The following is a 24,822-nucleotide window of genomic DNA, read 5'->3' as shown; positions in this document are numbered from 1 at the left end:
AAAAGACTTAGGGCTCATGCCCATCCAAATCTGTATAAAGTGTATATATTTATAACTGTGTATATGCAAATTTAGAGATAATTACTAAGGTTTATTTAAATGCAACAGAAGGCAAAGCCAACCAATTAATTTCCCATCCAAGTCCCACCAAATAAAATAGTTTAATTAATCTATACCCCACCCCCAGATCATCCTAAATCAGTGGTTCATCTTCAATTAAAATTAATTTGCAAAGGCTGTGAACATATGTGAAAAAATGCACCGAAAAAGTGGCTGGTAGGTTTTATGAGCCCTCTTATATACACACACCCCGCCCCACACACAATTAAGCCGGGGGGGGGGGGGACCTTCCATTATATTAGCACCAGTGGCAGATCCAGGGCCCTGGTAAATAGATTTGGGGCCAGGACCCATGGGTCCAGGCATAGCATCACCCCTGACCCTGACTGCCAGGAGTGTCTGGGTGTGCACATCTGTGTGTTGACTATGGTAATGTTTGGAGGAAGGGATTGTATCCACACTTCTTTGGCCAGGAGGCTTTGCGATTGCTAGGCCTGGCCGCCTTGTTTGCACCAAGCCAAACCCCTATATGATACAATTTCTAATGAACGTGATGGTTGACAAAAATGTGAGAGTCCACTAGGAATGCTGCACCTTCATGTTCCAAAACCATTTAAATATAAGAGGATAAGGTTAATTGATGCCTTCAGTGCTTATGATTTTGAAGCTCATGCCACGGTTTCAACGACTGATTAAAACCTCTCACACCTGTCAGTATTTGAGAACAGCAGCCCACACCAGTTCCATTGGTGGTCTCATCTGTCTGAAAGCTTAGCAAGGGAGAGGCAAGAGCTGCTGCCTTTAATCTGATCTTATAATACATATCAACTAGAGCTCATTTAGCTGATTATTTCTTAGCAACTGGTGCTAAATAATGCATCACCTTCCACACATATTTTCACTTTACTGAACTAGTAGCTGATCAGGGTGGTTTTGTTTGTTTTTTGGCCATCATTAATAGAGGCTTCACTATTGCTGCTCCAGAGTACTTTACTCGAAGTGCTAGTTAGGGGCAAGAGTTCTTGCAGCTTTCCTTTTGGATGGCACCTAAGGAAGCTGATTTAAGCTGCAATCCTATGCATACTTACCTGGGAGTAAGCCCCATTGAACATAGGACTTACTTCCAAGTCCTATGTTTGGTACAGCTTAAAGATGTTGACAAGGTGCTTGGACAGGTTTGTGCTACCGCTTTCGTGTTGGATCCTTGTCTCTTGTGGCTTATTAAATCAGCCAGCTGGGCCAGGGAGGTAATTAATGCCTCCTTGTGAGAGGGAATGGTCCTAGGGCCACCACCTGAAAGAGGCAGCAGGAAGATCACTCCTGAAGAAATCCTCCCTGGATCCAGAGGACCACTTTAACAACTTTGGGATCATAGCAAATCTTCCTTTCCTGGGCAAGGTCCTTGAGCAGGTGATTGCTGAGCAGCTCCAAATGTTCTTGGATGAGACCAGTTATCTGGAAACATTTCAGTCAGGGTTCAAGCTGGGTTTTGGCATGGAAACAGCTTTGGTCGCCCTGTTTGATTGCCTATGTTGGGAGAAAGACAAGGGAATGTGACCCTGTTGAATCTTCTTGATTTCTCAGGGGGTTTTGATACTATCGACCATGGTGTCATTCTGGGGCGATTTATGAGTTGGGAATGGGAGTACTGCATTGCAGTGGTTTCATTCCTTCTTGGATGGATGGCTCCAGAAGGTGGTGCTTGGGGGAATATTGCTCAGCCCTGTGGATTCTCCAGTATGGGGTTCCACAAGGGTTGGGTTTGCTCCCCATACTATGTAACATCTACATTAAACCATTGAGTGGGGTCATCCTGAGTTTTGGAGTGTGATGCCGTTAGTATGCTGACATGAAGCTCTACTTCTCCTTTTAACTTATTTCAATTTTCACTTATTTCAGTTCACAATATTTAAATTTTGTGATGTAGGTAATACTTCCACTTTTTAATGTTTCTTTGCATATTTGGTAGGAATAGAGTAATTGTATATTAAAGAAGTTCCATAAGCATGGAACATTTGACTTTCTTTAGTAGTGTATAGAATATGCTAGGCAAAATTGCTGTTGCTGACAACTCTTCCCAACAGGAATCACTGTTTCCCATTCATCCTTATGACTGCATCTCCATTGCCACCAGCTTGCACCAACCCAATTTGCAAATTATTTCAGAGAATCTCTTTGAAAACAATAAGACTATTCCATATTAAGTGGCTTGAAGGCAGTAGTGGATTTTTTTCATATATTATTTTGCTTCCTTGAAGCGCTCCCAAGTTCCATTACTATTAAGTTCTCAAAATGGGATCAAAAATGTGTTGCCATACTATGTTGAATGCCCTGATTTTCCTTAAATGAAAGGTATTTGAGCTCTGTGGTGGAATTGCTGCTGTGTATGACAGCCCAGATAAATAAAAAATACGAAGCAATTTCACATAATCTTTGTATGTATCTTTCATGCATGTCAGCAGTCTCTGAGAAAATCTAATGACTTCAACACTCTGCATATTTAAACACCAATATGTCATTACATCAGCATTTCTCCACCCCTACCCCCTGACTCCTGGAAATGTCTTTCCCAGCTATTAACTTGGCCAGGGTTTGGTGGTAATATGATATCTGTTGAAGATTCCACACAGAGGTGATATGCCTTGAGGCTGCGTGCCACACAGCTACAGGAGAAGCATGTGTGTTAACTCTTAAACACACTGCAGAGCTAATCTTAAGCCAAGTGTGGGAGGGGAGGAGAAATGTACATTGACGTCAATAAGTCCTGACTTTCTACAAAACAGGAATACTATGGATCTTGTTTTTTCATGTATTCCTCTAGTGCAGTCTTCCCCAACTTGGTGCCATCCTGATGTTTTGGACTTCATTTCCTATCAGCTCCAGCCAGCATGGCCAATGGTCAGGAAACCTGGGAGTTGCAGTCCAAAACATCTAGAGGGCAACAGGTTAGAGAAGACTGTTCTAATGCACATGACGCAGAATTTATAATACGTATCATATCAGAGGTGGGCAATTTGTGGCCCTCCAGATGTTATGGCCTACAGCTCCCATCAACCCTAGCCACATAGCCAATAGTAAGGGAAGATGGGAGTTGCCTATCCCTGATTTATGTAGTCTTTCAGAGTGTTCAAATTACGTCACATACATGTTCAATCTGGAGCTCTGCTCGTTGGGTCTTTTCTCTGGGGTCTTCTCTTCCCTTCCTTCTGCAGCCCACTGTAACTCCCCCCCCCCCAATCTGTGCCATCTTCAAAATATGACAGGAAATGACACAAGGCTGCAGGGGAAAAGAAGAATCAGCATTTAAAAAAAAAAAAAAAAACTTTCTTCCATCCACCCACTCTTCTATTTGTGGAAGCCTTTCCTGAACTGCAAACAGAACACCACCTTTGGATCCAACCCAGTATCTTGGAATGCTTATTTACCCTATAATATAACAACCCTATAATATAGGTCAGTATTATTATCCCAATGGTGTGAATGGAGACCTGTTGAGAAAGTGGGTTGCCCAATACCCCCTAGCAACACAGGTGTGATTCAACCCTGTATTCATTGCTCCTCTTTTCTTCCTACACACTGCACCAGTTGATGTGCTCTTTCCCTCTGAATAAATATGTGAGGAAGACATTTGCATAGAGAAGAACCAAGTGTTGGAAAGGGATTGAACAGAATCCAGAATATGGAAGGAAAGTCTTGGATTGTCTTCCCTTTAGGAGAAATCTTGTTATGCCAACTACAAAGAGGCACCAGGAAATAGATCTTAACCAACTTAAATAAGGAGCTTGACTATAATGCATTAAAATGAAAGATTCTGTTGGCAATCGATTCTAAAAGAAGAATAGAATAATAGTAACAGAGAGATGTATTTATGGTTAAATGTTCTTATAAGATGTAAGTAAGATGTTTAAGATTTAATTCAAGGGGAAATTAGGATATTTTTCAGCTAAGAGAAAACATTTTTTTCAGCTTGGTCTCACACTAGACAAGATACAGGTGTAGTCTCCTGACTTGAACCTATCCTGAAATACAACAGTGGGTGAGTGCAGATTTGCTTGGAAGAACAGTGAGGGGAAGAGAGTTCTAAAACTTTTACCCATGGGCTGTTTTCTCCAGTATCTTCAACCCTATGGGGAGGAAAGCAACTGAGAAGGGCATTTTTGATCAGGGAAAGGGTTAAGCATATGTATACCCCGTCACTGTACCAATCAAATGAGCAGCATCGCACAGCCGTGTTTTATTAAAACGAAAAATGAGTGGCTGTCTCGATACCTGTTTTCTGCATATTGTCTAGCTCAGACATCAGCTGGCTAGGCTGAAGAGAATGTAGTTTGTCACTACTTTGTATGAAAATCAAATCTTTTTTGTACTTGGGTGTCCATTGACACCTGAAGGAAACTGCCAAATCACTAATATTTCCCCTCAAAGACACACAACATTGTCAAATAACAAAGGAACAGTTTCGCTTGGCTGAAGTATCTCTGCGTGATGGGAGAAGCAGGTGCTTTTACCACAGGTTCACCTGTGGGTGTGCAGACTTAATTGGCCTGCAAGATCCTTAATTGGCCTCAGTGATCAGTAAGGTCCCATACCAAGCGACTCTAACGAGAAAAGGAGTCCGAGATGGGTGGGAGCTTTTAAAAAAGGAAATTCTCAAGGCACAATTACAAACAATTCCAACAAGAAGAAAAGGTGGAAGACAACAGAAGAAGCCAATGTGGCTTCACAGAAAGCTTAGAGGTGAACTGAAAACAAAAAAGGGCACATATAGGAAGTGGAAAGAAGGCCAAGTAACAAAGGAAGAGTACAGGCAGGTAGCACAGAATTGCAGGGATGGCGTCAGGAAGGCTAAAGCTGAGAATGAGCTGAGGTTAGCGAGGGATGCTAAAAACAACAAAAAGGCTTTCTTCAGCTACATGCATAGTAAAGGGCAGAGGAAAGAAATGGTTGTTCAGCTATTAAATAAGGATGGCAAAGTGATAACAGATGACAAAGAAAAGGCAGAGGTTCTCAATTCCTACTTTGGCTCAGTCTTCTCCCAAAAGGGGGTCTATGACCCCCCTGGCAAAGGCAAAGTACAGGCTGAAGGGGCAGGATTGCAGCTTGAGATTGATAGGCATATGGTCAAGGAACACCTAATTACTTTGAATGAGTTCAAATCTCCAGGGCCAGATGAACTGCATCCTAGAGTAATAAAGGAAGAACTCTCAGAACCGCTGTCTATTCTCTTCGAGAAATCATGGAGGACGGGGGAAGTGCCAGATGACTGGAGGAGGGCTAATGTTGTCCCTATCTTCAAAAAGGGTAAAAAAGAGGAACCTGGGTTCCAGACAGACCAGTCAGTCTGACATCCATCCCTGGGAAAATTCTGGAGCAGATGATAAAGCAATCCATCTGCAAGCACCTTGAAAACAATGCAGTGATTACTCACAACCAACATGGATTTGTCAAGAACAAATCCTGCCAGATGAATCTGATCTCATTTTTTGATCAAGTAACCTCCCTTGTGGACCGTGGGAATGCTGTAGACATCATATACCTCGACTTCAGCAAAGCTTTCGACAAAGTGCCCCATGATACCCTGATGAGCAAACTAGGTCAAAGTGGGCTAGATGAAACAATGATCCGGTGGATCCACAGTTGGCTACAGAATTGGACTCAAAGAGTGCTTATCAATGTGGGGAGAGGTAACGAGTGGGGTACCGCAGGGCTCAGTCCTGGGCCCAGTGCTCGTCAACATTTTTATTAATGACTTGGAGGAGGAGGTGCAGGGAATGCTGATCAAATTTGCAGATGACACAAAATTGGGCGGGATAGCTAATACTTTGGAAGACAGAAACAAAATTCAAAGTGATCTTGATAGACTGGAGCGCTGGGCAGAAAACAACAGAATGACATTTAATAGGGATAAATGCCAAGTTCTGCACCTAGGAAAAAGAAACCAAATGCAAAGTTACAAGATGGGGGATACGTGGCTCAAGAACACTACAAGCGAGAAGGATCTTGGAATGGTTGTAGATCACAAGCTGAATATGAGCCAACAATGTGGTGTGGCTGGGAAAAAAGCCAATGCTCTTTTGGGCTGCATTAATAGAAGCATAGCTTCCAAATAACCAATTGGTTCAAAATTGGGAAAGGAGTACGACAAGGCTGCATATTGTTGCCCTGCTTATTTAATTTATATGCAGAATACATCATGAGAAACGCTGGGTTGGATGAATCACAGGTCGGAATTAAGATTGCCACAGAATTATCAACAACCTCAGATATGCAGATGATCCCACCCTAATGGCAGAAAGCGAAGAGGATCTAAAGAGCCTCTTGTGGAGGGTGAAAGAGGAGAGTGCAAAAGCTGGTTTGAAACTCAACATTAAAAAAACGAAGATCATGGCATCTGGCCCCATCACTTCCTGGCATATGGAAGGGGAAGAAATGGAAGCAGTGACAGATTTTATTTTCTTGGGCTCCAAGATCTTCGCAGACGGTGACTGTAGCCATGAAATTAAAAGACGCTTGCTCCTTGGGAGGAAAGCTATGGCAAACTTAGACAGCATAGTAAGAAGCAGAGACATCACCTTGCCGACAAAGGTCCATCTAATCAAAGCTATGGTTTTCCCAGTAGTAACGTATGGCTGTGAGAGCTGGACTATATGGAAGGCTGAGCGCTGAATAATTGATGCTTTCAAACTGTGGTGCTGGAGAAGACTCTTACGAGTCCCCTGGACTGCAAGGAGGTCAAATCAGTCAATCCTAAAGGAAATCAACCCTGAGTGCTCATTGGAAGGACAGATACTGAAGCTGAAGCTCAAATATTTTGGCCACCTAATGCGAAGACAAAACTCTCTGGAAAAGACCCTGATGCTGGGAAAGACTGAAGGCAAAAGGAGAAGGGGACGGCAGAGGATGAGATGGCTAGATAGCATCACTGATGCAATGAATATGGACTTGAGCACGCTCCGGGAGAGAGCACAGGACAGGAAGGCCTGGCGTGCTATGGTCCATGGGGTCACGAAGAGTCGGACACGACTGAACAACAAACAACAAGCTTCCAAATCCCGGGAAGTACTAGTTCCTCTCTACTCGGCACTGGTTAGGCCTCACCTCGAGTACTGTGTCCAGTTCTGGGCACCACACTTTAAGAAGGATGCAGACAAACTGGAGAGGGTTCAGAGGAGGGCAACAAAGATGATCAGAGGAATGGAAACAAAGCTTTATGAAGAGAGACTGAAAGAACTGAGCATGTTTAGCCTTCAGAAGAGAAGACTGAGGGGAGATATGATAGCACTCTTCAAGTACTTTAATGGTTGTCACAGAGAAGAAGGCCAGGATCTCTTCTTGATCATCCCAGAGTGCAGGACACGGAATAATGGGCTCAAGTTGCAGGAAGCCAGATTCCGGCTGAACATCAGGAAAAACTTCCTGACTGTTAGAGCAATGCGACAATGGAACCAATTCCCTGGGGAGGTGGTGGGCTCTCCCACACTGGAGGCGTTCAAGACGAGGCTGGACAGCCATCTGTCAGGGATGCTCTGACTTGGATTCCTGCATTGAGCAGGGGGTTGGACTCAATGGCCTTGTAGGCCCCTTCCAACCCTATGATTCTATGATCCACAAATTAGCAGTTTTTTGGTCTTTGTCGTAACTTGGAGGAATGTTGTTACATTCATTTTCCGGCATGCCTCCTACAGTCTTCTACTTCATTTTAACTCTTGTGATGTATATGGTAATACAGAATGTAAAATGAATTGTCAACTAATGTGGTAGAAGGTCTATAGGGGAGAGGGGAAAATGATCTGGCAAAGGATGAGATCTAAGCAATAAGTGCACAGGTCAGCATTGCTACCATGGTGGAAAGCCCACCTAGAATTAGTATTGGTATTTAAATGAATGTGTCACTTCCCACCGCAAAAACTAGTCTCAAAGTGACTTATATTAATCATGCATCCATAATATCACAATATACAAAAAACCTCCCCCCACCCCAGTCCTTCACAGCCTAGAATGCACATCACAAAAGCAACTCACAACAATTGGGTCATAATTAATGTCCAAATGCCTGGGAAAATCAATACATCTTCACCTGGCACTGAAAAGTTGACAGTGTGGGCACCGTGCAAGCTTCCTTGGGGATAACGTTCTGTGAACATGGGGCTACCACAGAAAAGACCTGTTCCCGAACTCCCCCCACCCACGCACATCAGGCTTCTCAACCCTAAGGATCGGATGTAATTTGTCCTGAGTGGCTGGGCTCTTACTCCAGTTAAATCTGAGTGATACATTTGTTGTTAATCACTGTTAAGCTACAAAGGCAAATGAGCAATGGATGAATATAGTGAGAACAGTAGAGCTGGAAAGTGTTAGACTAGATCAGCCTTCCCTAATCTGTCACACTAAGGATGTGTTGGACTGCAAGTCCTATAATTCCCAGTGAGCATGGCTATTGGCCTTGCTGGCTGGGAACTGTGGGACTTGGCAGGCCAATACTTCTGAAGGGAATCTGGTTGAGGAAGGCTGGAGCACATGACCTATTATGTTCCTTTATTAATATAGAGCCCACCGTGTCTTGAACATTCCTCGTATAGTTGCTCATATTCTTGAGTGAACAAGCTGGGAGTAAAATGGTAGATCTGTCTAATACCAGGCTTTTAGAAGTAAAAGGCTGACCACCTTATGAGAGTAGAAACAACTGCCAGATATGGTACAAATTTCTTTGAACACCAATGCAATACATCTTGATTAGACCAGAAGGTAGCGAACTGGCACACCTCACTGGTCTATGCATGCATAAATGCACGCATGCACGCCCACATTTCAAATGCCCCAATCGATATCCAAGCAACACTGCTTCCTCACTCATATTATTTGCTGACTCTGGAAACCAGCGAAAGAGCTCCCTATTATTTGCAGGATATTTTTTTGACTCCTTGGAGCCCTTCCCATAGAGCCCTTAGACCACACCATGCTCCATTTCTTTTCTGCTGAGATGCTTGGCGCCATGCCTGGGATAACAATGAGCCAAGTCAGCTTTGTTTTCCCTTAGCTACACTCGAGGAAGCTCAACCAGCTTGGGTCTTGATTGAGAGGCTTGCTATGACAAGGTTCGAGACTTCCTGCAATAATGCGTTTCCCTGCAAGATCTGTAGCATAGCAGAGTTCACAGATCATAAATAGGTCTAATCCATCACAAGCGAGCTTATTATGGAGGAGAATGAATAGCGACTATTCGGTCAGCAAATAAGCAGGCACTTACTCAAAACAGTTGCTTTATGAGTTTTTCGTTATAGTATCCTAACATAGATTCGAATTCTTAGAATAGCCCGCTCATGCAAGTTGAGTAAATGAATATGGAGTAAATCCATCGAAGCAAGCATTTTTCTTTGTGGAATTGTCATCTACTATTACCAATTACTTGCAGTCTCTTAGGAATTTGATTAAATATATCTCTGGATTTGCCCACGAGGGCAAAGGTTTAAATCTTTACAGGTCTATATGGCCATGGCTCTTTAATCTTGTTAAAGTATGTACTACACCTGTGGTGGGATGAGATTATGACTCAAAGCATATTTATACCTGGGTGACTTTTCCAGCCTTGCCACAATGCTTCCATTTCATTTACCATTTTGTAGCAAACAAAACCACAATTATAACAGGCTGATCCTGGTAGAAATTCAAGACTATTACATAAAAAGGAGCAAGGCGGGTAGGAGAGTTGAATGGAAAGCTCACACCGACGAGCTGCCAGAAACAACAAGGCTAAGAATAACGAGCTCAGTGTTCAACTGATATAGTCATTTTGAGATTAGTCTGGTGGCAATCTGATTAAATAGCCAAGGCAAAGTTATTAGGGTCTTTTTACAAGAGCTGCATATGATCCAATGTAGAGTCCAGGAGAAAAATGTAACTAACTCACTCTGCATATGATCACCGCACAGAGAGCTTTTATATTTCTTCAAAGTTCATTGTCTTTCAAGCTGCCACTCTTGGTTACCAGAGAAAGATCTCAGGTGTGTTATCACCCGCTCTTCTATCCAGCAGCTTACTTGAATCTAGTGTCCAAGCAAATGGATGTCATCTGTTTTATTGGGACATTAGGCTTGTGGTGCTTCTAGATAGAGGGTTCCTACAGGCACTACCACTCAAAAGGCCACGATTCTGTTTTTCGCTTCTTAAAGGGTCTTCTGTGGGAAGAGAAAAGTCAGACGCAGCAGTGGGAAAACGTGGACGGGTCACAAGTTAAGATGGCAGCAGTGTCCTCACCCCCAATAAATTTATGTGAATAAGTCAGGTCAATTGCACAAGAAAAGCCTTGTCTGGAAGCACCCTTGGAGCCTAGCGGTCCCCCCTTTCCCCACTCCCAGGAGACCATCATCAGTCACCTTCTCTTTCAAGATGACATTGAAACTGTTCTAATTTGGGACTCAGCCCAATCCTCAGCACAGGGTGTGTGCACATGACTACATTAAGCCCAGCAATTTTGCCTTTTATCTCCATCAGTTCATAACCAACATGTAGGAATCAGAAACTTCATGTACGTTCCATATCTGTAGTGATAATGTGGGATACAACTCAGAGTGCTTATGCTTTGCCCCTACATTCACAGCGATTCTACTTCTGAGGGCCAAAACAGACATGACTTTAGAAGTGTGTCTAGTAGCTACATTCCCCCCACCAATGTTTACTCTAGAGTAGGTTCAGAGGACCACAATTTCTCTCAGGACCCTAGCATGGGCGGTAGGGGGGCTTTTAAGATCATGATCTTAAAATGAAAAAAAGACATAGCTGCTAGATGCACATTTAAAGTCACGTCTGCTTGTGCCCTGAAAGTCCTAGAAATCAGAAAGGATGCTTCTTTCTGTCAAGGACTTTGTCTGGACCACTGAAAGAGAGTACACTTCATGTAAAGGGGAGCAAGAATTACTCTTTCTTCCTTCATACGTCTAGACGAGTTTCTGAGGACTATACCTGTCGCTTCTGTTTGCATAGGCTGACAAAGGATAACCACATGTCTTGCAAATCATCTAGTCTTGGCTTTAGACTGTTGAGCAGGGATGACATCTAACACTGAGACATCTATCGAGTTGCTGCTTACAAAAACTTGTTTTCCTTTTGGTTTGTATTGCAGAAGGCCATTGCATTGGAAAAAATACCATCTTGAATTGGCATTGCATGAAAGTTAGGGATTATATGGAATACTTAAGGGGTTTTTATTCTTGATTTTTTTACTGGCCATAGCCCTTGCCTTTCTTTCATTCAAATCATGTTTCTATGTTAATTTAAATAATGAAATTCCTTTCTGTGCAAGCATTTTTCTCTCTTAGAGATTACTCATTTTTAAAGTTTGAGAATAATTTAAAATTCCACCGTCTGTGAAGTTTCATGCACGCAAGGCATTAATCACTGTGAATGCTTAGGGAGAAATGCTAACAGGATTAAAAAAATCAAATTTCCTGTGTGTTACGTCTCATGAAGAAGGTAACTCCAAACCACAGAGTTCAACTGGGCTTTTTTTGAGCGGGGCAGTGGGGAGAGAGACTCTGTTGAGCATCACTTCACATTGCACTTTGTTTAATGCCATTTCACATTACAATAAAGAAAAATGGAGAAAGCTGGAATGTAAGGGAACATGCTTATTTTACAGAATAGTAAAAGAAAAAAGGCCGCGGTGGCTTAGTGGTTAAGACGCTGAACTGCAGACTGGAAGGTCGACAGGTCAGCAGTTCGAGACCCGAGTGCCGCGTGACGGAGTGAGCTCCCGTCTTCAGTCCCAGCTTCTGCCAACCTAGCAGTTCGAAAGCAAGAAATTGCAAGTAGATAAATAGGTACTGCCTCGGCGGGAAAGGTAACAGGGTTCCGTGCACCTCGGTGTTCAGTCATGCCGGCCACATGACCACGGAAGCGTCTTCGGACAGCGCTGGCTCTTCGGCTTAGAAACGGGGATGAGCACCGCACCCTAGAGTCGGACACGACTGGTTGGGGACACCTTTACCTTTACCTTTAAAAGAAAAATAGTGTTATTTATTAAGACATTACACCAGCCAAGTACCTAGATATATGTCCAACTGCCCAATCCTGCTATCTGGTGTAGTGATACATGCATATGTAGTATTTCTTCAAAGCAACAACTGCTACAGCAGTACAAAGTTTTGGCATTGCATTCGAATCCCAATCCAATCCATACTATTGTGCTGGTGCAGCGGACAATCTAGCCCAGCACTTAATGCCTTTGTGACGTCCAGATTAGATGACTGTAATGTCCTCCATGTGGGGCTGCCTTTGAAGAGTTCTCAAACGTACGGCAAGTTTAGAATGCAGCTCCCAGCGTGCTGACAAGCGTGGGCCACAAGAAATTTATGATGTCAATTTTGAAACAACTTCATTGGCTGCCAGTTGGTTTCCAGACCTAATTCAAAGTGCTGTTTTCATCAGGATACCTCAAAGACCACCTTTATCCATGTTTACCTACTCGCAGTTTGAGGCCCTGTTCAGTGTCCTTCTGCCATCTAGGATACAGTGGACGGTTATCTAGAATGGGGCTTTGGGGGCAGTAGCACCCAACATTGTGGGACTCTGTTCCTGAGGAGGTTTATTCGGCCTGTGACAAAGTGATATGGCAGGCTTGGCAGCTAGGCCTGAGGAGCTGTCTGTCTAGAGGGAGGCACATCATCCATGATAGAATCAGGGTTGTGGGAAGAGCACAGTCTCACTGGCAGTTGGGACCGGCAGCTAACCTGAGAGAGAAAAGGTGGCAGATTTGACCTCAGCCTGTCGTTGTCAGATGCATACGTATATAGTTGTACTATGCTCAAAATGACCCCAAGCTTGGAGTTAGTGTAGCTAAGGATTGTAGCCTGTTTGTTTCTTTTGTTCCGGAGTATGTGTGCTGCATGCTGAGCCGTGTTCCCATCTGTAAACCCTGCCTTTTTGCCTATGAGTACAGCAGACTCATGTTGAATTTTCAGTGAATCCTGTGGCATGATTTTAGAGATTCCTTCACAGACCTCCCCCACGCTGCCTTACCCTTGGCTTGCTGTGACCAGGTTTACAAAGGTCAAGGGTGACCCTGGTGCAGCCAGGGAAATATGGCAAACAGGGAGTGGTGGCAGTGACACAACGTGAACAGACTGGTGGCTCCAAAGTCAGTGGGCAGGTGAGTCCACTCCAGGTTTCAATCAGAACCAGTCAGAATTCTAAAGGAGCTATACAAGGTGTGAAACTCCTTTAAAGCTGTAACTGGTTCTGACTGAAACCCGGAGCTCACTCACTGTCCCACTGACATCGGAGCCACCAGCTTCCACTGGATACTATGAGCAGACCTTGACTATAATTAGCTATTTATTAATATTGGAGAGCCTCCTGAGCCACAGGGAGGTGGTACATAGAATCATAGAGTTGTGGGATATTGGAGATCATCTAGTCCAACCTCCTGCTCAATGCAGGCTTTGCACTGTTTGATGCAGCTACAGCATCCCTGCAAGGTGGTTGTCCAGCCTCTGCTTAAATACCTCTGGTGAAGAAGAACCACCACCTCCCGAGGCAATCTGTTACACTGCTGAAGAGCTCTCACGGTTAGGAAGTCTCTGTTACTCTACTGTGCTTCAGTTATATTTTAGCTGGGCAGATGTACAATTAGTTTAGCCTTGCAATTAAGCCCACAAAAGTTACTAGCCTGCAAAAATCTGACTGGCCTGCCACAGGCTGGCAGGCGGACAGGGAGCTCTATGCAGCAGCCTGTTGTATTTCTATGCTTGGCTCAAAGGAGGGACAGAGCATTCCATCTATCTTCTTCCAGCCCACTCACTCACTTGCATGGAATTCCTTGTTGCCTGTGGCTACCAGGCTAGTGTTTATCTACAAGGGTGAATTAGTGGGCCCATAGTGAGGATGAACAGACATGTGCATGCATACATACTGCATTTTAAACGTTACAGTGCTTTTTCCTACACTGTGATTGTAATCTATGAAGGATGGGATTAGCATAATTCCAACTAATCTTACCATCTCATGGGTAGATGCATTGCTTTCCTCAGATCTGTCCTATTAATTTACATTTCTTGGGTTGGAATGTTTGATCCAAATCCAGCTATCCACATAAAGTGAACAGGTTTTTCATGAATTGGATGTGTCTGATTTATGAAGTTCTTATTTCATCCCAAAGTAGGTTCTCATCTTCCATGTCAAAAAGGAAGTAACAAAGTCCATTGAGGGTGAAACGGCAATCTCTGCTGAAATGTACAGCAGCCATTTAGGAATAGAGCTGGATGGAATGCTTTATTTCCAGCTTCCTCTCTTGGTACTGTGGAAGCTGGAAATAAACCATCTGACCTCTGAATGGCCTGGACCATCTCTTAGTTAAACCAAAGTATTAGTCATTGCAGTCATATAGAGAGCAAGGCCATATTTTCAGGGACTAACAGACCTCCATAGTTTCTAGAAGCAGAAAAGAATTGAGGGTGGAAAAAGTTTACAAACTAAGTTAATTCTAAATAAAATATCTGAGGATTTTCTATGCTTTCCGACTGCATGAGAGAGATGCTCCCGTCCAGCCATACTTAAAACAAATCCAGATCAATGGAACAGTGGTGACTAACTTGTCCATTTACTTCAGTGACTAACCTGGGAATTAATGGTTATGCACAAGTTAAGCTGTCAAGTTCAAGAGGCAAAGTCCCAGGGTAAGCACAACTCACTCCACACAGTTTGGTTCCTTTATTCACACATGTACTCCAGAAGAGAAATGAAATATTCTGCAGAAACTCAAATATTTTGGTGGTATAGTGCTATGTATTTGAGCGTGACCCAAGGTTATTATTAAAGGTACTTTGAATGTGCAATCTAACACTTTGTATAGGCATATGGAGTTGTATCTAATGTTAGACTAACGTAAGACCCATTCATTTCAATGAGTCTACTCTAAGTAGGACTAAGATTGGATGCAACCCATGATCTGTCATATTTTGAAAACCAGTGGCTTGTTCTGTTGTTTCATGGTTAAAATTTCTCTGCTTATTCTTTTCATGAATTTCCCCATTACTTTATTTTAATTAATTGATTGGTGTGGTTTACAAAATTCCAGATTAAAAGGCCATCACAAAATACAAATTTACAACAAGAATAAAAATATAGCCAAAACGTAGATGAAAATTCTGAGCTAAAACTTCTTTTTTAAAACAAAATTCTGGAAAAATGAAAAAGGTCCTTACCTGGTAGGCACCAGGTGAGTCTCTTAGGGGAGAACATTCCATATTTGGCATTAGCATCAAGAAGAAAACCCCCTACTATGACCTCAGTCCATGAGTGGGCAACATGGTGCCCATGGGCACCAATCTGCCCCCGGACACCTTCCTTGGCACCCAGCAAGTTGCTCCCCCTCCCTCCCTCCCTCCCTTTTTAAAAATTAGCAGATTTTCTTACTGGCAGCTGGGATTGATGTGAAATAGGTTTCTGCTGGTGCGGAAAACTGGGTTTGAAGGAGTTGTTTAGTGCATTGGGGGTCAGAACCCACCTTAGCCTTGTACTCAGTCTTTTGGGCAGGTTACTCCTCCCACACCTCCCATGGCAGCTATTTGTGGTAGTGCCCAGTACAGTTTTCAAATTGTCAAATGTTGCCCATTGACAAAAAGGTTGCCTACCCCTGCCTTAGTGTATGAGCTGATGTAGAGGCACATGATCTTTCATTACTATACATGTCATGCTGACATTTTGTAACCCTGAAATTCTGAATAAACATAACATTGTTTACTTCTCTGCCAACACTGCATCTGCTCAGTGTCGCTCAGCAGCACTCTATTGTGTGATTAAGGGCCTCTTGGGTGTAGGACTTGGAATACAACAACTCGAACCCTCAACGGTCCGCTGTGAACAATTTGCCAGACACTTTGCAGATACAATCACTCGTATTTGTGCTGACTTGGATGCCAATGTCTTGACAGAGTCTGATATGGATGGGGCTGGTGCACCATCCTAGTCATGTTATGGATACCTTTCAGCTTGTGCAACTTGAGGATGCAGACAAACTGCTTGGAGGACTGAGGCCTACTCCTTGCCCTTTAGACCCTTGTCCATCCTGGCTTGTGAAATCTGCTGGGCTGCATATCTGGACCTTTGAGGTAGTAAACGCCTCCTTGAGGTGAGGTCCCTGCAGCTTTGAAAGAAGCTGTGGTGAGGCCCTTGTTGAAGAAACCAAATTCAGATCCTATGGTTTCGGATAACTACCACCCTGTGTCAAATTTGCCATTTTTGGGAAAGGTGCTGGAGCATGTGGTGGCCTCACATCTCCAAGCCATTTTGGATGAAACTGATTACCTAGATCCATTCCAATCAGGTTTCAGGCCTGGTTATGGGACAGAAATAGCCCTGGTTGCCCTGGTTGATGACTTATGCCAGGGAATGGATGGGGGGAGTACAACCCTGTTGGTTTTTCTGCACCTCTTTTCTGCACCTCTCAGCGGCTTTCAATACCATTGAACATGGTATCATTCTGGATCATTTTCCTGGATGGGGCTTGGGAGGCACAGTTTTAAAGTGGTTCTGGTTCTTTCTGGAGGAGCGCTCTCAGAAGGTGGTGCTGGAGGACTTCTGTTCCACCCCATGGCTGTTAGCCTGTAGGGTGCCACAAGGTTCTATCTTGTCCCCCATGCTTTTTAACATCTACAAGAAACTGCTGGGGGAAGTTATCAGGAGGTTTGGGCTGAAATGTCATCAGTATGAGGATGATAGTCAGCTCTACCTCTCCTTTCCCACATCCCAGGGAGGCTGTGGAACTCTGGAGCCAGTGTCTGGAGGCTGTTTTGGGATGGATGAGGGTGAACAAGCTGAAATTTAATCCAGACAAGACGGGAGGTACTGTGGGTTGGGAAACCAACTATTCTGGATGGAGGTTTACAACTGTTTTTAGATGGGGTTGCACTCCCCTAAAAGACCAAGTGTGCAGTCTGGGAGTCCTCCTGGACTCTGAGCTAACTGAGGAAGCCCAGGTGGCTGTGGTGTCCAGGAGTGTATTTTACCAGTTTAGGCTGGTACATCAGCTGTGGCCCTATCTGGACAGACCTTGTCTCAGTTATCCACGCACTAGTCACATCCAGTCTGGACTACTGTAATGCACTGTACATGGGGCTGCCTTTGAAGACAGTTCAGAAACTTCAGCTGGTGCAGAATGCGTCCGCCCGAGTATTAGTGGGGAGGGAGGTGATTTGATCACATAATGCGTACACTTCATCAGCTGCGCTGGTTATCAGTGTGTTTCCAAGTCCAATTTGAAGTTCTGGTTTTGACTTTTAAAGCCTTAAATGGTTTGGGACCAAGTTACTTGAAGGACCGCCTTCACACATATAGGCCTGCCTGCACTTTAAGATCAGAAAGAGAGGCCCTTCTCATTTGCCCACCCTTGAGAGCAACTAGGTGGCTGACCACATGTGAGAGGGCCTTCTCTCCAGTGGCCCCACACCTTTGGAACAAGTTGCCATCGGAGGTCCCCATGCTCCGTCATTGCAGGCTTTTAAGACGGCCTTAAAAATGTATTATTTTACCGTGGCCTTCTCTTGATATGACTGCTGTTGTTGCTGGTTTTATTGTCAGGTTTTATTGTTGCTTTTATTGCTATTTTATTGTGTCTATGTTTTTATCGCTTTTAATATTTTAACTGTTTTTTTTGTATTTTATCGCTGTGAGCTGCCTTGGAAGGGCTTCTGCCCTGAAAGGTGGCCAATAATTTAAACAAGTAAAATAAAATATATAACATTAGGAGCTCGTTGTTTAAGCATGACTAATGTCTGTTGGACTGGAACCATAATTTATTTATGAAATTCACTGCCACACAATGTGATGCCATTGTCTTAGATGGCTATAAGGGGAGACCTCCTGGTCTGAAAAGGCCCTATGGAAGGAATTACCTCATGGTGCCTTCCACTGGGCTTTAATTGAAGTGTGGGAAGATGAGGAGGCTACAGGAGGTTGCAGAGATGGACGTATAATGAAAAACAGGACACCTGCACTCACTCCTTGGCCACCTCCTAAGTAAGGGAAGCCCAAGAAACCCAGACCCATCCCATGAGAATTTCTCTGAAATTTCTTCACCATTGAATTTCTTTTCAAAAGCAGTTTCTTTTCCATCAAATTAAATGAGAATGGTCGAAAAAAATGTGGGAGAATTTTTTGGCACAGCACTAATTTATACCCCAATTTTCAGGCAAGATAGGCTCCCAAACCAGCTTACAAGTTAAAACCTGATATTATTAGAGGCACAATACAGGCTTTGATTTTGGATGGCCCTTGGGAAAGGCATCCTCAATGGGCCCCACCTTCATTGAGTCTACCTTCTCACTGCTATTGTTGTCTGCTGCTATTGCTCCTCCTCCTCTTTCCCATCATTGTTAGCACTTGCTTGCTTGACAGACAGAGAGCCAGTGAGCAAGTAGGCAGGGACATCTGCTGGTCATCCTTCTGACCACCACCATTGTCTGAGCTACAGAGGCAGGTGAACAAACAGGTTGCAATGGTGGTAGAACAGGAGGAGCAACTCCAGGAGACTCTTGTCAGTGGGCGCCTGCTGGGGTGTGGCCCCTCAGCAGATGCCCAACCATGCCTACCCTTGACGCTGGTTCTGAATACAGGAGTGGGTGTTTGGCTGTGTTTTCTTGTCCCTGGCAGTGGTTAACACTGGCCAGGTTCCAGAAGAGAAGTGGATGGCTGATGGTAAAGAAGCAGCCCCTCCAATAACTAGGGATGTCAGAGAATTTCGCCATGAAACTCGGGCGAAATCTCGCATTCGGCCCCCTGAAATCGGTGGTGAAATGGTCTGCCACCCCCCCGCCACCCCCAGGACGGGACTTACCTTGTGCGAATGTCCCTGGCGGTGGCGGCTCCGGTGGCAGTGCGGCGGCAGCGGCTGCCGGTCTTCCGACCGGCTGCCACCACCGCCATTTCCAGTAAAAAAACACACACACACAAAAGAAATGTGATAGGCTAAGTAAAGATTTACGTAGCCTATCACGGCTAGATTTTTAAAAAATACCGTGATAGGCTACGTAAATGTTTTCGTAGCCTATCATGGCTGAGTTAAAAACAAAAACAAAACCGCGCGTACGCAAATGGCGGGGCACATGGGCGCCGCCATTTGCATTCCTTATTTTGGCACGTCTAGTCTACGTAAACATTTACATAGACTACGGCGAAAATAAGGGGAACGCAAATAGCGTAGATGCTACGCTATTTGCGTTCCCCTTATTTTCACCGTAGTCTACGTAAATGTTTACGTAAACTAGACGTGCCAAAATAAGGAACGCAAATGGCGGCGCCCATGTGCACCGCCATTTGCGTACGCGCGGTTTGGTTTTGTTTTTTAACTCAGCGTAACATTTACGTAGCCTATCACGGCTGACTGCAGGGACGCAAACGGCGGCAGCTAAGGCCGCCGCCATTTGCAGTCCCGGCAGGACAAGATTCGCGGCGGGAGGGACGGGGCACCTCCCCCCTGGCCAGAATTTCGGGGGGAGGGATGGAGCGCCTCCCCCCCACCGCGAATCAACTTTCGTAAAAGGTAAGGGACTTTCGTACATCCCTACCGATAATCCTAGTGTGAGGATTACATCTGTCGCCAGTTTTAATTAATAATTAAATTAAATCATTTCATTTAACAATTTATCAAAACATTCAACAATGATCTTTTCCACATATTCCAAGTGTCATTCAGAGATGTGGAAATGTGGAGTTATACTCACTTCCAGGTCATCAGGCTAAGCCCTATTGACTTCAATGGGATTGACTTTGAAGTATGCTTAGGCTTGCCACAAAGATGACAGCCGCGAAATGGGAGATTTTGCTCAACATCCAAATTTCAGTTCATGTATTTATGAAAGCTTTTAATCATTTCATTTCGTTTTCCACGCGCAGTTCTCTCAAGATATAGCACTATGCCTGCAACTGTATTCTGGGAGTGACTGAGCTAATGTTTCTCTGTTCCCAGTCTGTAGACAGGACAACAGATCCGGCGCACAGCCTTCTTATTCCTGAAGGTTGGCAAGTGAGAAATTGAGCTCCTGACAGACTAGCAATGCTTGAGCTGACCCACTTTATCGGAAGCTTTTGATATGAGATTACCATTTCTAAAAGCTCAAAAATATATTTGTGACTTGACCATTTTATGGTTGTTCACAAGAGCCCCCTCAACATGGATTTCTACATCAGGTCTAATATGAAAAGCCTTGGCCATAGGCCCCTCTCGTCAAGGGTAAAATCCAACTAAAGTCATACTTAGAGTAGAGCCATTGAAATAAAGATGATTAAGGGCGCAATCTTAACTGGATAGGCGTCTGCCTCCGAATCCCCTCAGCTGACCTGCATTTGTGGCTAGACAGCTGATTTCAGCTGTCTAGCCGCAGGAAGGCGGAGCCGGGGAGTGGATGCTGGACGACACATAGGAAGCATTGGAACAGCAGTTCCGCACTCCCCGCTCAGGAACGCCCCGCTTTCGCTGTCCTGTACTCCTCTTCCGAGCAGGGAGCACAGGGCCGTTCCGCTCTGCTGGTGTAGGTCGGTTCTCAAGGAACTGACCTATCCTATGGCTGTCTAGCCACTGACTAGCGGCCATAGGATTGTGCCCTAAGTTAGTCATAACTAACTTAAGTCCCATTCATTTCAGTTGGTCTACTCTAAGTAGGACTTTAGTTGGATTCTACCCCAACAGTCACTCAATGCACAGTGGGTGCAATGCTGCTTCCTTCTCCATGCTTTGGGCATACATGTCGAAGGGGTCTCTCGTGAATAGTTTGAACGAAATTTAGCATTTTCCTATTTGATCCTTCATTAAGGAGAAATTAACAATTGGAATGTAGGAGAGTTACACAAAATTAACATTTCTCTGCTACATCAAAGCTTGCCCTCATTTTTTGTTCTTTACAATTCTTCCTGCCTGTTTAATGTCTTGTTGTTCTAGTTTGTTTGTTTGTTTGTTTGTTTGAACTGGAAATCAAACAAACCAGGAAAAAATCCAAAGTGACTTTTATTAATAGTAATTGGTCTGGTGTTAAACAAGCATATATACATACATACATTTCTCATTACTGTACTGGCTTCTGTGTCTTTGTTGTCTTCAAGCAAATGTTTCTGCAGAGGCTATCGAAACCAATCTACCTACATTTAACAAAAACAAACTTCCAAAGAAATTCTATCACCAAATCCATTGACTAAAAAGATACTTCCTCCCACTCATAAAAATGCATGTACAGAAATGCCCAAGGCAGCAATGAGACATGCTGAAACAAAGCTTCCCAGCTGCCTTGTGTTCTTATCTTTTTGAGAATTTTTTGGGACCTGAAGGCTACAACCTTTGCAATGTTTGGGATAAGTATAACAATTCCCAGACATCGCTGTTGTCTAGGGGTGCAATTGAAAAGAAGTTAAGTGCACCTAAGGGCCTTTGAAATCAGTGGATTTAACTGTTTGACTGTGTGCATAAATCCTGCTGAGTTTGAAAAAAACTCAGGATCATTTTGCACACTGCACAACAACAAACCCAGATGTGCCAGAGAGTGTATACTCAACCGGCAGCTGCAGCCAGTCCTGGCTCTCATGAGTACACCTGCATAATACATGTTAGTGTTATCAAACACCGGCTTGCTGTATTCATGCTCTCCATTTTCAAGCATTCATTTTTTAAAACATAACGCATAAAGAGACAGCCATAAGTAGACATGCTGCCAAATTTTGTAATTAGCCTGTTGGTTGAAACTCGCCAGTTTGTAATGCTCACCTTTGTAGCGAGCCTATATCAATGTATAACGAATTTGCTATTAAGATTGGAATTGATTGTGAGCATGCACAGTAAAATAGTACACAGATTCCCCCACCCTACATTTTCAGTTTCCCTACCACCTAGACCCCGCTCCCCCAAGGTACTTGAAACAGTCTCATTAGCTGCTTCCTTTGTTGTTGGCACCTGCACAGCTCTGGTTCCGAGGAGGAGGACGCTGCTGGTCCATCTTCATGCTGACAATAGGCAACGGCAAGTAAGCATCACATGATATCATCATGCAGACGGGCCATGTAAAAACAACCAATGAGGGGGCACATAACATGGTGACACATGATGTCATGCCACGCTATACGATTCCAAGCTACAGCTCCAAGATGCACGTTGATATTGCACATGCACAAAAACTCGTATACACAGACCAAGATTATGTATTCATAGAGCACTCGCGTCTGAGCTCATATGGACTAATGCATGACTTTCCAAGTAAATAAAGGATTTTCTCGGGGTAAGTTCACCCATGAGTATCTTATCACTTCTTAATAGCTTATCTCATATCTTAAAAATATCTTATTACTTCCTTTGGCTTGCACATTAGGTGGCCCCTGTGCACCGGAGCACCCAGCCAGCATGCCGTGTCATAGAAAAGGTGAAAGACCAGGTGGGTTGGGGTATGTGAATTCAAACTGGCAACATGTCCCAACCAGGATGCGACTTGTCATTTTCCCTCCATGAATTTGCTTAAGGCTGCAATCCTATACATGGGAATAAATCCCATTGAACTCAGTGGGACTTATTTCTGAGTAAACATGTATATGATTGCACTGTAAGGATCCAAGCCTCTGTATCGTTATTGCAATTATAACTAAAAATTCAGAAACACAAACAACCTTAAAAACAAAACAAAAAACCTCCACTAAGCACATAATAAAGAGTAGCATCCAATGTTAGGAAAGTTTCCCATCTCCTTCTCTTCCCAGCAGACACAGTTGGTCTGGTTCACATGTAACGACAACCCATAAGTTGTTTAAATGGGGTGTGGGAGATGTTTATAGGCTAAAAAATAATAAGTTAGGGCAAAGGGCTGATCAGATGCTTGTGGAAACTAAGCACAAAGCTCAAGAGACAAGCCTGCCTTTTAGGCCAGACCAATAGGATTGATGGTGTGCTTCTACAAAAACTGAGTGGACTCCTCCCTAAGTTTGTTGGGAAGCATAATACTGCCAAAAATATGATACATGGAATCTATTTTGGGTATGCGAAGGCAGGGGGAGGGGGCTGCTCAGATTCAATCATGATTATGTAATAATGTGTCAATCTTATCTGTGGTATACAATTAATTAGCAATCCTTCTGGCTTTTTTCATGGAGAGGTCTCCCTTCCTTTCATGGCAGGGATGGGAAACCCCAGGCACAGGGGCCAAATCCAGTCCTCTTCAGTTTCCTAGATGGGCACATCCCCTTTCCCCCAGCCACCTGTTGTATGCTAGTTTCCTGCCTTTGTATTCTTTCCCCATTCTAAAAGGTTGAAAGGAACATAAGAGGAGCCATGCTGGATCAGACCAAAGACCTAGCTAGTCCACCATTCTGTTCACACAGTGGCCAACCAGCTGCCTGTGGGAAACTTACAAGAAGGACATGAGTTGCAGTAGCACCTTCTCGCTCATGTTCCCCAGCACCTGGTGTACATAGGCATATTGCCCCTGATTCTGAAGGTACCATATAGCCATCAGGACTAGTAGCCACTGACAGGCTTCTGCTCCATGAATTGGTCTAATCCCCTTTTAAAGCCATTCAAATTTGTGGCCATCACTACATCTTGTGGCAGCGAATTCCATAGTTTAATCATGTGCTGTGCGAAGAAGCACTTCCTTTTATCTGTCCTGAAGCTCCCACCAGTCAGCTTCATGGGATGACCCCGGGTTCTAGTATTAGGAGAAGCAGAGAAAAGTGTCTCCCTATCGACCTTCTCCACACCATGCATAATTTTGTATGCTTCTATCATGTCTTCCCTTATTTGCCTTGTTTCTAAGCTAAACAATCCAAGATGTTGTAGCTTTTCCTCATAGAGGAGTTTCTCCAGCCCATTGATCATTTTAGTTCCCTCTTTCTGCACTTTCTCCAACTCTACAACATCCTTTTTTAGGTGCGGTGACCAGAACTGGACACAGTATTCTAAGTACGGTAATATTACCCTAGATTTGTATAAGGGGAGTATGATATTGGCAGTTTATTTTCAACTCCTTTCCCAATTATTCCTAACATGGAATTTACCTTTTTCACAGCAGCTGCACATTGGGGGTTGACATCTTTGTCAAGCTGTCCACCGCAACCCCAAGGTCTTTTTTGGTCAGTCATCACTAGCTCAGATCCCATCAGTGTATAGGTGTGGCTGTGTATTTTGTTCCAATGTGCATCAGTTTGAAGTTGCTTACACTGAACTGCATTTGCCAATTTGATGCCCATTCACCCAGTTTGGAGAGATCCTTTTAGAGCTCTTTATAATTCCTTTTGGTTTTTAACAGCCCTATATAATTTGGTGTCATCAGCAAACTTGGCCACCTCACTGTTCCAAATAATAAGAACGTAAGAAGAGCCATGCTGGATCAGACCAAAGCTCCATCTAGTCCAGCATTCTGTTCACACAGTGGCCAACCAGCTGTTGACCGGGAACCCACAAGCAGGGCACGAGCACAACTTGTTGATTTATGAACAAGTTGAAAAGCACTGGTCTCAGTACAGATCCCCATGGCACCCCACTATTCACGTCCCTCCATTGAATTTTCCATTTATTCTTACTCTCTGCCTTCTGTTCTTTAACCAGTTACTGATCCATGGGAGGAGCTCTCCTCTTAACTCCTCTTAGTTAAGTTTGCTCAGGAGTCTTTGCCGAGGGACTTTGTCAAAGGCCTTTGGGAAGTCCAAGTAAACAATGTCTACCAGATCACCAGTCACTCTGCCTCTCCTAAGGCTTAGTTATTGGCAGTAAGACCTTTAAGCTCAAATATGGGGGGGTGTTTT

This window comes from Heloderma suspectum, chromosome 1, assembly GCF_057233095.1.
Source record: "Heloderma suspectum isolate Gila_16-S chromosome 1, 16-S_ref, whole genome shotgun sequence".
NCBI classification, from domain to species: domain Eukaryota; kingdom Metazoa; phylum Chordata; class Lepidosauria; order Squamata; family Helodermatidae; genus Heloderma; species Heloderma suspectum.
This window is presented reverse-complemented; position numbering follows the sequence as displayed.